Source organism: Bos indicus, chromosome X (assembly GCF_029378745.1).
Source record: "Bos indicus isolate NIAB-ARS_2022 breed Sahiwal x Tharparkar chromosome X, NIAB-ARS_B.indTharparkar_mat_pri_1.0, whole genome shotgun sequence".
Lineage (NCBI taxonomy): Eukaryota > Metazoa > Chordata > Mammalia > Artiodactyla > Bovidae > Bos > Bos indicus.
Window position 1 is genome coordinate 14,272,154 of NC_091789.1, and position 12,503 is coordinate 14,284,656.

The window sequence follows — 12,503 nt, forward strand, 5'->3', positions numbered from 1 at the left end:
TGCAACCCAGAGTTTTTTTTTGCAACCCAGAGTTGACACCAAAATAAGCAGAAGAGAACTCTCCACCTCAGCTACTGACTCAGGTAGGGATGCTGCTGCTGCTGCTGCTAAGTTGCTTCAGTCGTATCCGACTCTGTGCGACCCCATAGATGGCAGCCCACCAGATTCCCCATCCCTGGGATTCTTCAGGCAAGAACACTGGAGTGGGTTGCCATTTCCTTCTCCAAGGCATGAAAGTGAAAAGTGAAAGTGAAGTCGCTCAGTCGTGTCTGATTCCTAGCGACCCCATGGACTGCAGCCTACCAGGCTCCTCCACCCATGGGATTTTCCAGGCAAGAGTACTGGAGTGGGTTGCCATTGCCTTTTCCGTCAGGTAGGGATACTATGCCCAAATTCAATAGACTGGTCTTATGTGGGGGAAAATTAATTTCAAGTAACTGACTAATGAAAGACCTCTTGGAGCATAATCCATTCAGTTTCTGGAGACTGCATGTATAAATAATTATAATATATATATATATACATATATATATATATATTTCTTGTTTCAGCTCTTATACATCTGAAATTCAGCTATCTTTTAAGAGTTAATTCTACAAAAATTAAAAAAAATCTGTGGATTTAAAGAATTACAATAGTAAATTATATGTTATGTGCATTTTATAAGATGAAATACTTGAAAATATTAAGATGCCATTTCATACTCACTAGGATGGTTGTAACTAAAAAGAACAGATTAATTAACGTGTTGGCCAGCATATGGAGAAACTGGAACCTTCATATATTGCTGGTAAGAATATAAAATGATGCAGACACTGTGGAAAAAACTTTGGCAGTCACAAACTTAAGACTTAAAATTAACATTTGTTCTTGTTTCCTTAGCTAAGTCGTGTCCAACTTTTTGCGACAACATGGACTGTAGCACAACAGGCTTCCCTGTCCTTCACTATCTCCCGGAGTTTGCTCAAATCCATGTCCACTGAATCAGTGATGCTATCTAACCATCTCATCCTCTGCTGCCCTCTTCTCCCTTTTCCCCCTAAACAGTATGAAGAGGCAAAAAGTTAACACATAACCCAGCAATTCCACTCCTAGCAAGAGAGAATTGAACACGTTTGTCCATGCAAAAACATGTAGATGAACATTCATAGCAGTACTATTGGTAACAGCAAAAAAGTGAATGACACAAATGCCTGATTAAAGGAGAAACAAAATGTGATATACCTATACAAGGGAATAATATGGTCATAGAAAGAATGAAGTACTGGTACATACTACAAAATGGATGGATGGATGGATCTTGAGATTATACTAACTGAAAGAAGCTAGTGAGAAAGACTACATATTGTATGATTTCATTTATATGAAATCTCCAGAAATGGAAAATTCATAAAAACAGAAAGTGAAGTAGTGGTTGCTTACAGCTGGGAGGATTGGGGGGTAAATGAGTGACTCCTAATGGATATGAGGTTTCTTCACAGGGTGATGAAAATGTTTTAAAATTGACTGTGGTGATAATTGCACAGCACTGTGGATGTACTAAAATCATTGAATTGCACACTTCAAATGGGTGAATTGTACACTATGTGAATTATAGCTGAATAAAGCTGTTAGGCATATAATAAGCTGATAGGATATAAGCCTGGTGGTGATGGAAATCACTACATGGAGAAAGACTACCTAAGAAAGACACCAACAAAGAATAGCAAAGCCATAAGATTACAGAGTAGAGAAAAAGAAGGTAGAACAGGGAGACATTCAAGTTCTGATGTGACACGTGTATATATTGCAAAATGATCACCAGAGTTAAGTCTAACTAACATCTATCACTACAGTTGTTGTGAGTGTGTGTGTGTGTGATGAGATCTTTTAAGAGCTACTCTCTTGCAGTAGCACGTGTGCTCAGTTGTTTCTGATTCTTTTCAACCCCATGGACTGTAGCCTGCCAGCCTCCTCTGTCATGGAATTTTTCAGGCAAGAATACAGGAATTGGTTGCCACTTCCTACTCCAGGGGATCTTCTCCACTCACTGACTGAACCTGCATCTCCTGCATTGGCAGGAGGATTCTTTTACCACTGGGAAGCCCCCTGCTCTCTTAGCAACTTTCAAATACCCAGCACAGTCTTATTAATTATAGTCACACCACACTATATTACATCCCCAGGACTTATTCTGTAATTAGAAGTTTGTACCTTTTGACCACCTCCACCCAATTTTGTCCTCCCCTCCCCCAATCTGTGTTCTGTATCTATGAAGTGTGTGTATGTTTTAAAGATTCCACATACAAGGGAGATCACAAGTTATTTTTCTTTGTCTGACTTAGCATAATTCCCTAAAGGTCCATTCATGTTGTTGCAAATGGCAGGATTTCCTTCATTTTAATAGCTGAATAATATTCCATATTTTCTCTATTCATTCATCCAAAGACGGACACTTAGATTTTTCCATGTCTTGGTTATTACAATAATAACATTATAATAATGCTGCAGTGAACATGGGGGTGCAGATATCTTTTTGAGTTAGTGTTTTTGTGTCCTCTGGGTAAACACTCAGAGTTGAATTGGTTTATTGTATCAGTACTCATGTTTTTGTCTATATTTACTACTGCATTGTCATCAAGTACTATTACTTTTACTGCTGGTACCTAATAAAAGAACAGAGAGAAAGAATATCTAAATGATGTATTTGTACTAAATAAAAGGAAAAATAACAGTTTGTACAGAGAAATGAAGGTACTGAAAAAGTTTAAATACAAAAATCTTGCTACTGCCTAGATAGATAGGAATTATGGGTGTGAAAAACTCAATTGAAGTAGTCAGTGACATTGTTTCATCAAAGTGTATTATTCAATGTTGTAAGGTTGATTTGAATAGCACTGATTTTGCAGTCCCTATTATTTTATGGCTGTACAAGAATTCTAAGATTTTTTAAATATTTTAAGTAAGAGGGTATCTGTGAAAATGTTTTCCTTATAATAGGAATTAATTGGTACTGTACTCAAATCCAAGAAACACTGTATTATACCTTGGTTTATTAGACAACTTCACTGGCACCTAGAAACAATTCAAACTCTCAAACCAGGTCTTAGGAACAAATCATATATAATTTAGAAGAAAAACATAGACTCATCATCTTGTCTTTGTCCAAGTTTTTATATTGTGGAAGTTATTTTTTGAAAGCCTGAACACAGGTATATTTTGAGTCTATGTACATTTTTGAGCAGATCTTTAATAATTTTTTTTTGATCTTTAATAATTTTAATATTTCTTCCCTAATTTAAGTTTTCAACTTTTGTCTCAGTTTACTTTCATAATTCATCTATATGTAGAAAACAGCTACTTGACATTAAGATTTAAAATCATTAGCATAATATTTTGCAAAGCTTGTTTATATTTTAAAACATTTTAACATTAGCTTTTGAGATGGACCACCATTCTAATAAAATATACTTTCTGCAAAGTAATTTTTATATCATATTCAGAGTAAAGATTTTATCTCTAAGGAGATGTTTTTATCGCAATTCATATGTAAAAGATACAACCTGGAGAAAAGACTAGTGCACAGTGGACCTTTCAAAGCCAAATTATGTAACAAATACTTCATTGAAGTTTCATAAGATATTCTATAATCACTGATTTCTAAAGTAACCTCAAGAAGTATATATTGTTGATTCATATTTTATAGGAGTAAAAGTAAACCACTAGGGAAAATATCAAGTAAAGATACGGAGCACAATTATGGGAACACTAGACATAGGAGCTGAACAACTGAGAGGGAATTTGAAGTCTACCACTTTCTGGTTGTCAAACCTATAGGATATTTAATTGATTTCTTTGAACTTAGTTCTTCTATCTGTAAAATGAAAACAGTAATACCTTTCTTGCAGCACTACTAGAAGATTAAATAAAGCACATGAAAAATTATTATACAGTAATTTGCCTTATTTTGCTCAACATTTCCTTCTTTACTAAAAGTCATACAAGTTGATGAATATAAACACTAAAAAGAAACAAAAATTCTAGCTCATGTATAGAACTGATAAAATATTGTCACAAATAAAGAACGCCAGATTAGTAGTTCTCTAAGTTTTTATCTCAGGCCCACTCTTCATTCTTAAAAGTTACTGACAACTCCAATGAGCTTTTTGTTTATGTGGATTATATCTATTTATACTTACCATATTAGAAACTGAAACTGAGGAAAAAATTAAATATATATTAACTTATTTAAAGTAACAAAAAGCCCATCACATGCCCATATAAATACTTTTAATGAAAAATAACTATTTTCAAAAACAAAAAATCTAATAACACCGATTTACATTTTTGCAAATGTCTTTAGGATCTGTCCTAGTAAAAACACAATTGGATACTTTTAGCAATTTCTGAAATGTTTTTTTGTTTTTCTAAGAACATACAAAGGAGTACACCATGTCTTATTAATACTTATCTAATAAAACTGGTTTCACTATTTTTTATTCTTATGCTATTATTTCTAAAATGACTTAAAATACAAAAGATGAAAGAAAAATAGTCCATTGGACCCAGATGGTATGTAGGGATGGCTACTTTTCTTGATATACGGTTATTAAAAACACTTCTTAAAAGAAAACTACTTTGCAAGGAATGAATTAAAAAGGCCTAGATACACTTTTGATACAAATCATGGAGAAAACCAAGTCCTTCTTGAGTCACTATTTAAAACAACCTGACTGAAAATCATGTATATTTTAAGTCCTTCTCTGAAGCAAAAAGAAAAATATTCAGGGTTACATATTTAGTGAATATGTGAAATACTTCTGACCTTCAAAAAAGCACTTTTGAAATAAAACATTTTCAATATAAATATCCAATAAATATCTTATCTGTCACTAAAACTATGGGTTATTTTCTATTTACAAAAATTGTTAATCATTTAGGTATTTTCCCTGTATAATAAGAACAACAGAAATACTTGGGTATGGTTCTAAATGCTCTCTTGAATAAAGAAAACAAATTGAAGAGAAGAGGAGGTACAGAAATAGACATCCATTCCCCTACTCTTTTTCCACTAAAAAAGCTGTTGCCAAGGAGTAAAACCCTAGGCTGAAAAAATTAGATTGGACTAGAAAACTGAACTGATGAAAATGGGTTGAAGAGGAGAAGCTGAAATTTGGACCCCTTCAACACAGAACTTTTTTCAAATTTTCAACATACTTGGAAATAATACTATTTTAATACTAAGAAGTTGAAAAGATATTCTTTTTTTCAAATTTTTACTGAAGTATAACTGATTTACAATGTTGTTTTGGTATGAAGTCTTAAATATTTTAAATATAAAGGAGAAGAAAATGGAAAAATGCTACCTATATGTTTTAGGTGAGTCTACTTGCTTTTCCTCCTTAACCACTCTCACAAAAAGTGGATCATAATACAGTGGACTGAGCATTGGCTAAGAAGTCAGAAGACCTAGGTTCAAGAATTGGTTCTATCACTCTTAACCACAGGACTAAGGGTAAAATCTCCTTGAGGTTGTTTCCTCAACTTCAAAACAGTTCTATCAACACCCCGCAGCCCACCTCAAAGGAGGTGATGGCAATGAAATGTATAAATGCAAGACACAACTGTAGTGGGATTTGTCCCAATGTTAACACATCAAGGGCCTTGATTTTATAAGCAAATGGGTGTCTTCATAGGCTTAGTAAAGTTTCTGCTTAAGGAGACAGTTTGAATTTTCACTGTAACCCCCCAAAGCAGGACACATCACAAATGCTAAGACGAGAATTTTGTGGTTAAAACTCTACCTCTCAGTTTTAATTTTATGTTTAATGGCACTAAAAGACATTAAAAATCACTGTTCAAACCTAAAAATAATAAAAGCAAAATTTAAGTTCACAGATTTAAAAAAGAAAAAACAAACCTAAAAAATCCTTGCAAACAAAGAGAACTCCTTGGATGTAGAAGAAGCTAGTTCGTTCACTTGACACTTTCTTCTCCGATCTCTCCTTTTAAAATAGCATTAAAACTTGAGATAAGTTAAGAGGAACTCCCTCCGTGTCTAGAGAAAGATAAAACCTCAGAATGAGATAATTTTTTCCATCTCATTAAGTAAAACCTGCAACGATCACAGTTAAAAAACTGTGTCTCTAACTCCACGTTTCTCCTCAGGGCTCTTCTCCTCTAGACAATAACGGAATGGAGCACGATTTCTACGACGGAGGAGAGAGGTTCCTTTGCCAAGAACAAGGGTGTAAGCACTGAATGACCAGTAACCTGGGTGGGGGGAATCAGCACAGAAAGGAGGGGCCCAAGGGGGCCAGGAGCCAGAAAGTTCGGGACCCTCTCTCCCCTCTATTCCCAACACTGAAGAGCCTTGAGGGTGGGCGGGTCTCGCCAAACATCGGCATCATATGTACAAAAGACCAAAGGGAGTTGCCTCCAGAAAGAAAAGCCAAAACCAGGCTGGGACAGACCGACACTTAGGCCCCCGAAGGTGAGGAGGGAGCAGCAGCAACCCGCGCGGCTCCGACCCGAGGGTGACCAAACGCTGTCGGCCTGAGGGTGGCCAAACGCTGCCGCCAAGCAACTACCTTTCCGAGATGCCTCCCCCGCCGGGCTGGCGCAAGATGGTGGCCCACCCGCCACCGCGCCAAGTCCGTCCCCTCCCCCGCACCCTGGGGCAGCCTGGCGACCTATGCCAGCATCCAGACCCTCGACCCAGTCCTCATAGCCGGGCCACCTAAACTGCCCTCAGAGCAAAGTGGCCACAGCCTCGCGGGAGAGCCCCTGCCTGCTTCCGCGCGGCGCAGGCGGGGGACACTTACCGCGAGCGGGGCAGGTCAGCCTGACTGGGACTCGGAGGAGGAGAAAGAGGAGGAGGGAAGGGAGGAGCGCGAAAACATTAGGCGGCGACTGCAGCCACAGCGACGGCCCGCGGCGACTCTCAGAGCGGAATGAGTGCCTCAGAAGAGGGCAGAAGTATATAACTAAGCGCGCTGCCTCATGGGTAGACGCCAGCTTCTCCCCCCGCCCCCCAAACATCCGGGTTTCTTTTCTAATTGACCAGGGAGGGCGGGCGTAGACATGTGCAAGGCTTTACACATTCTCGAAGTCAACGGTCCGCTGCTTGTGGGTGGTGGGCTGTGGGTCACAAGCCGTGGGTCAGGGCGAGGGTCTGGGGCTGAAGCAGATCACCTCGGTCAGCCCACTGTCCAACCCGCATTGCAAACCGGAAATCAGGGCTGCGCATCAAATCTGAGCACGTGGAAACGTGAATTCTAGGTCTTCCCAGTGTGTAGGAGCTGGACGCTCCAGTTTGAAAAATACTGTACCCAAGGGGTGAAGACATCAACCAGTTGGGTAAGAGGAATATTTATTTAAATAATTGATTAAATATGTTTTTAAAATATGATTTTGGTTGCATCTCTCAGTTATTCCTAACTCTGTCATATAGATGTCTATGATAATTAAAATGTTAAGAAAAACACTTGCCAAGATTCTGCTTGCAGAAACATATTCTAAACAATGTATAACAGTATATAAAGTTTCCTCTCCCGATTTTCCTCATAAGGTCTATGGCACTAGTGGTCATCCTCACAAGAGTTACCAAGACTTAAAACCTTGCCTCAATAGTTAAGGAACTACTATGCATGTTAAGTTCAATCAGCCACTGAACTGTACCAATTCTATTTGAGCAAATGTCTTCTTTCTCACCTATACTGCTGTTTGCTACTGGTTCTGATAATAAGCTTTACAAGGAAAGACAGAAAATAATCAAAATAACCAACATGGAAAGTTTAAAGTTCCAGAATCTTAAAGTATTCGTAGGTTGTTCCCACCTCTATTTTTTTTTTTAAACTTTAAATTTATTTTTTAATTGAGGGATAATTGCTTTACAGAATTTTTTGGTTTCTGCCAAATATCAACATGAATTAGCCATGGGCTTCCCTGGTGACTCAGCTGGTAAAGAATACGCCTTCAATGTGGGAGACCTGGATTCGATCCCTGGGTTGGGAAGATTGCCTGGAGAGGGGAAAGGCCAGCCACTCTGCCTGGAGAATTCCATGGACTGTATAGTCCATGGGGTCTCAAACAGTCGGACAGGACTGAGCAACTTTCACTTCACTCCCTGGTGACTCAAACAGTAAACAATCTGCCTGCAGTACAGGAGACCTGGAAGATCCCCTGGAGAAGGGAATGGCAACTCACAGCAGTATTCTTGCCTGGAGAATTCCCATGAACAGAGGAGCCTGGTGGGCTCCTGTAGACTGGCAGGCTACAGTCCTTGGGGTCACAGAGTCAAACCTGACTGAGTAACACTTTCACTTTCATACAGGTGGCCCCTCCTTCTTGATGGGCTGATAAGAAAGCTCAGTGCCCTCTCCTTTGTTGTCAGCAGGAAATTTAAAACTAGGAAGTTTACAGTCATGGTACGTTCTCTTTCAGTGCGGGTGGGAAATTTCAAACTCACAACTCTCCAGCCCTCTGCTTCTTCCTTTGGTGCAAGAGGGAAATTTAAAACTTGCAAATCTACAGCTAATGAGTCCCACCCCTTAGAGACAGTAAAGGCCTAATGCACTCACTCTGCCTCTCAAGAAAGTCCTGACCATTTTGGCCCCTGTGTTTTCCGTGAGGGTCCCTTGAATAATGAAGTTTTCTCAAATTCTGTATAAGTGTCTGAGCCTGCACATCTAAACTAAAATTAGGAGGAAGGAGAGTCAATCTGCCTCAGAGGGATGAACCAAACCAAAATTCTAATCCAATTTATCCTTTATTTTATTGAAAAATATAATAGCAAAGAAGATTGGGAAACTCTGGTCAGCAAATTTTCTTTCAAAAGGAAATGTACATAAGAAACCAAATTATAATAAAAAAAGATGCCTGGTGAGAATGGAATAAGCACTTGGGAAATTATTTGGATGATTTTGACTAGTCTGTCCTTAAAACTCCTCTCCAGGCTTCTGGTTCTTTTGACTAACTGTCCCCATGTTCCTTTATTTCACCCAGGACTACCATTAATCTTTTGAACTTTGGTGTTGGAGAAGACTCTTGAGAGTCCCTTGGACTGCAAGGAGATCCAACCAGTCCATTCTGAAGGAGATCAGCCCTGAGATTTCTTTGGAAGGAATGATGCTAAAAGCTGAAACTCCAGTACTTTGGCCACCTCATGCGAAGAGTTGACTCATTGGAAAAGACTCTGATGCTGGGAGGGATTGGGGGCAGGAGGAGAAGGGGACGACAGAGGATGAGATGGCTGGATGACATCACTGACTCGATGGACGTGAGTCTGAGTGAATTCCGGGAGCTGGTGATGGACAGGGAGGCCTGGCGTGCTACGATTCATGGGGTTGCAAAGAGTCAGACACGACTGAGTGACTGAACTAAACTGAACTGAACCATTAATCAGGATTCACTCCTGTATAGCCTTTTTGGGGGCAGTTTTTAAACTGAGATAAACTAACGTAAAAATTCACCATTTTAAAGTGTATAGTACAGTGATCTCTAATATACTCACAATATTGTATAGTTATCTCCATTGTCTAATAAGAAAATTTCCATCATCCCCCAAAAGAAATCCCATACTTGTTAATAGCCACTCCCAAGTCCCTTCTACCCACATCCCCAGGAACAATTGTGTGTCTCTGCAGATCTACCTATTCTGGACATTGCACATAGATGGGATCACAGTATGTAGCTCTTTGTGTCTAGCTTCTTTTACTTACCATAAGTTTTTGAGGTAGGTTCATCATGTAGTACCCTGTATCAGTAGTCCATTCCTTTTTAATGACTGCATAATATTTTACTGTATAGACGTACCATTTTTTGTTTATCCACTCTTCAGCTGATGGATATTTGGGTTGTTTCCACTTTTGGTCTATTATTATTAATGCAGCTATGAACATTGGTGTATAAGACTTTTTAAAAAAACAACTTTATTGAGATACAGTTCACATATACAATTCATTTATTTAAAGTGTACAATTCAGTTTTTGAATCATAATCACAGATATCAATGACCATCACCATGGTCAATTTCCAGAAATCCTCTACATATAAACTACCATGCATAGTTAAAAAGTAGACTAGTGGTAGCCTAGGACTGTGGTGAGGGGTAGTGGGTGGGTAGGGACATGGTAGTTAATATGTATATGTAATATGTAATTACCCTCTCCTATAAAGAGGGTCATTGGAGAAGGAAATGGCAGCCCACTCCAGTGTTCTTGCCTGGAGAATCCCAGGGACAGGGGAGCCTGGTGGGCTGCCGTCTATGGGGCCACACAGAGTCGGACACGACTGAAGTGACTTAGCAATAGCAATAGCAATAAAGAGGGTCGGAGAAGGCAATGGCAACCCACTCCAGTACTTTTGCCTGGAAAATCCCATGGACAGAGGGGCCTGCTGGGCTGCAGTCCATGGGATCGCTAGGAGTCGGACAAGACTGAGCGACTTCACTTTCACTTTTCACTTTCATGCACTGGAGAAGGAAATGGCAGCCCACTCCAGTGTTCTTGCCTGGAGAATCCCAAGGACGGGGGAGCCTGGTAGGCTGCCGTCTGTGGGGTCGCACAGAGTCGGACACGACTGAAGCGACTTAGCAGCAGTAGCATAAAGAGGGTAATTTGAGTCTGAATAAAGTCACTGATTGCAATAAATAAATAAAGCTTTAACACTTAAGCATTGTCCCACTTGCCTCATTTCTCTGTTCCCTTCCCAGGTGGTGCTAGTAATAAAGAATCCTCCTGCCAATGGAGGAGACGTAAGAGACACGGGTTCAATCCCTGGGTCAGAAAGATCCTCTGGAGAAGGGCACTCCAGTATTCAGGCCTGGAGAATCCCATGGACAGAGGAACTTGGTGGGCTACAGTTCAAAGGGTTGCAATGAGTCAGACACAACTGACATGACTTAGCACATACTCTCAATGTCCTGATATCAATAACTTTATTGAGCAACTACAGCCTCAGTATAAGAGTACTGATGGTTTATACCTAAATCACCTAATCCACAGCTTCATGGATATCTTTATACCTTTCATTGAGTTTGTCTACAAAAACAAACTTTCTTTCTAAAAAATAAATTTATTGAGTCATTTAAAGTAACTATTCATGGTTTGCTTGCTTTAAAAAAAATATTTATTTATTTATTTTTGGCTGCTCTGGATCTTCATTGTTGCACATGGGCTTTCTCTAGTTTTGATGCATCAGCTTCTCATTGCGGTGGCTTCTCTTATGGAGTATGGGCTGTAGAGCACTTGAGCTTCAGCAGCTGTGATGCACCTGCTTAGTTGCCATGGCATGTAGAATATTTCCGGACGGGGGATGGAACCCATGTCTCCTTCATTGGCAGGTGGACACCTATCCAGTGGACCACCAGGGAAGTCTGAGACATCCTTTCAATCTCACATTACTCTCCTTCCTATACTAAGAAGTGCCAAGTGAGCAGTTGAGTTTCCATTTATATATAGGAGAGGCTTACTCAACACTATTAGTTGGAAGTAGATTTTAGATTTTGCACTCTACACAAAAAAGAGAAAAGGTCAGTTGTCAATACAAATGGAGGAGTAGCTACTAATAGGCAGGCTGATGGAGATTATGGAAAAATTAAATATAAAATTGAAAAATAATGGTTGATAACATGAATCAGGGCTTCAGCAAGTAATTGAATAGCAAAGCAGGAGAAGAAAACTAGTTACTCAACTTCTCCTGAGTCATGTCATATTTACTTTCAAGAGAACTCCTACAACATATATTCAAATGTAAATTAAAAAAAATCCAAATTCAAGTAGAAAAACATTTGAATGTTGCATCTTTTGTGGGATACCCTTGATTCCATTTTCCCTCCACTAGTTAAAAAAGGCCATTTCCAAGCAAAATGGTGACATTGTGAAAGAAGTTTGTCTGCAATGCCTTTTTCTTCTTCCCTTTCCATGTCTCTTCCCCTACTGCCAACACACTCCAGTATCCTGGAAATTCATGATGCTTTTGTGTGTTTATGACACGTCCCCGAGTTTGCATTCTCCAGAGACCGTCTCTTTCTATGTCTTTTTATTCTTACCTCAATGGCACCCCACTCCAGTACTCTTGCCTGGAAAATCCCATGGACGGAGGAGCCTGGGAGGCTGCAGTCCATGGGGTCGCTGAGAGTTGGACACGACTGAGCGACTTCACTTTCACTTTTCCCTTTCATGCATTGGAGAAGGAAATGGCAACCCACTCCAGTGTTCTTGCCTGGAGAATCCCAGGGATGGGGGAGCCTGGTGGGCTGCTGTCTATGGGGTTGCATAGAGTTGGACACGACTGAAACAGCTTAGCAGCTTGCCCTTATTTTTCTCTGAAATTTCACCTACCTCTAGCATAACCTTCAGAGACTTGCTCTTTGCTAGGTAGGTATTGTAATTAGCTGACCTGGGCTCATGAACTGGTTTTATTCCTAAAGAGTGTTTGTTTGCACACAGTAGAGCATGGCAATTCTTATGCCTTGAAGGTTGGTTATGGTAGGAAAATTACTGATCAAGGTTTACTTTCTC

The 12,503-nt window shown here is 39.6% G+C and overlaps 1 protein-coding gene and 1 long non-coding RNA gene across 6 annotated transcripts in view; one reads left to right on the top strand and one right to left on the bottom strand.

The window, feature by feature from the left end:
- Positions 1-6,952, bottom strand: part of ZNF280C (zinc finger protein 280C) — a 69,373-nt gene extending 62,421 nt beyond the window's left edge. For 2 of the 5 annotated variants that reach the window (XM_070784854.1, XM_070784851.1), the window contains exons 1-2: positions 6,804-6,952; positions 5,900-5,984 (exon numbers count right to left, since the gene is read on the bottom strand). The gene's annotated coding sequence lies outside the window, so the exon portion shown is untranslated. Of the gene's footprint in view, positions 1-5,899; positions 6,004-6,803 lie in introns of those variants that run through there. The other 3 variants (XM_070784853.1, XM_070784850.1, XM_070784852.1) reach the window with 2 other exon arrangements.
- A 104-nt stretch (positions 6,953-7,056) lies between these two features.
- On the top strand, positions 7,057-10,653 carry LOC139180967 (uncharacterized). The gene is made up of 2 exons (XR_011565137.1): positions 7,057-7,338; positions 8,986-10,653. It is a non-coding gene; the product is annotated as an uncharacterized lncRNA (long non-coding RNA).
- The last annotated feature ends 1,850 nt before the right edge of the window (positions 10,654-12,503 follow it).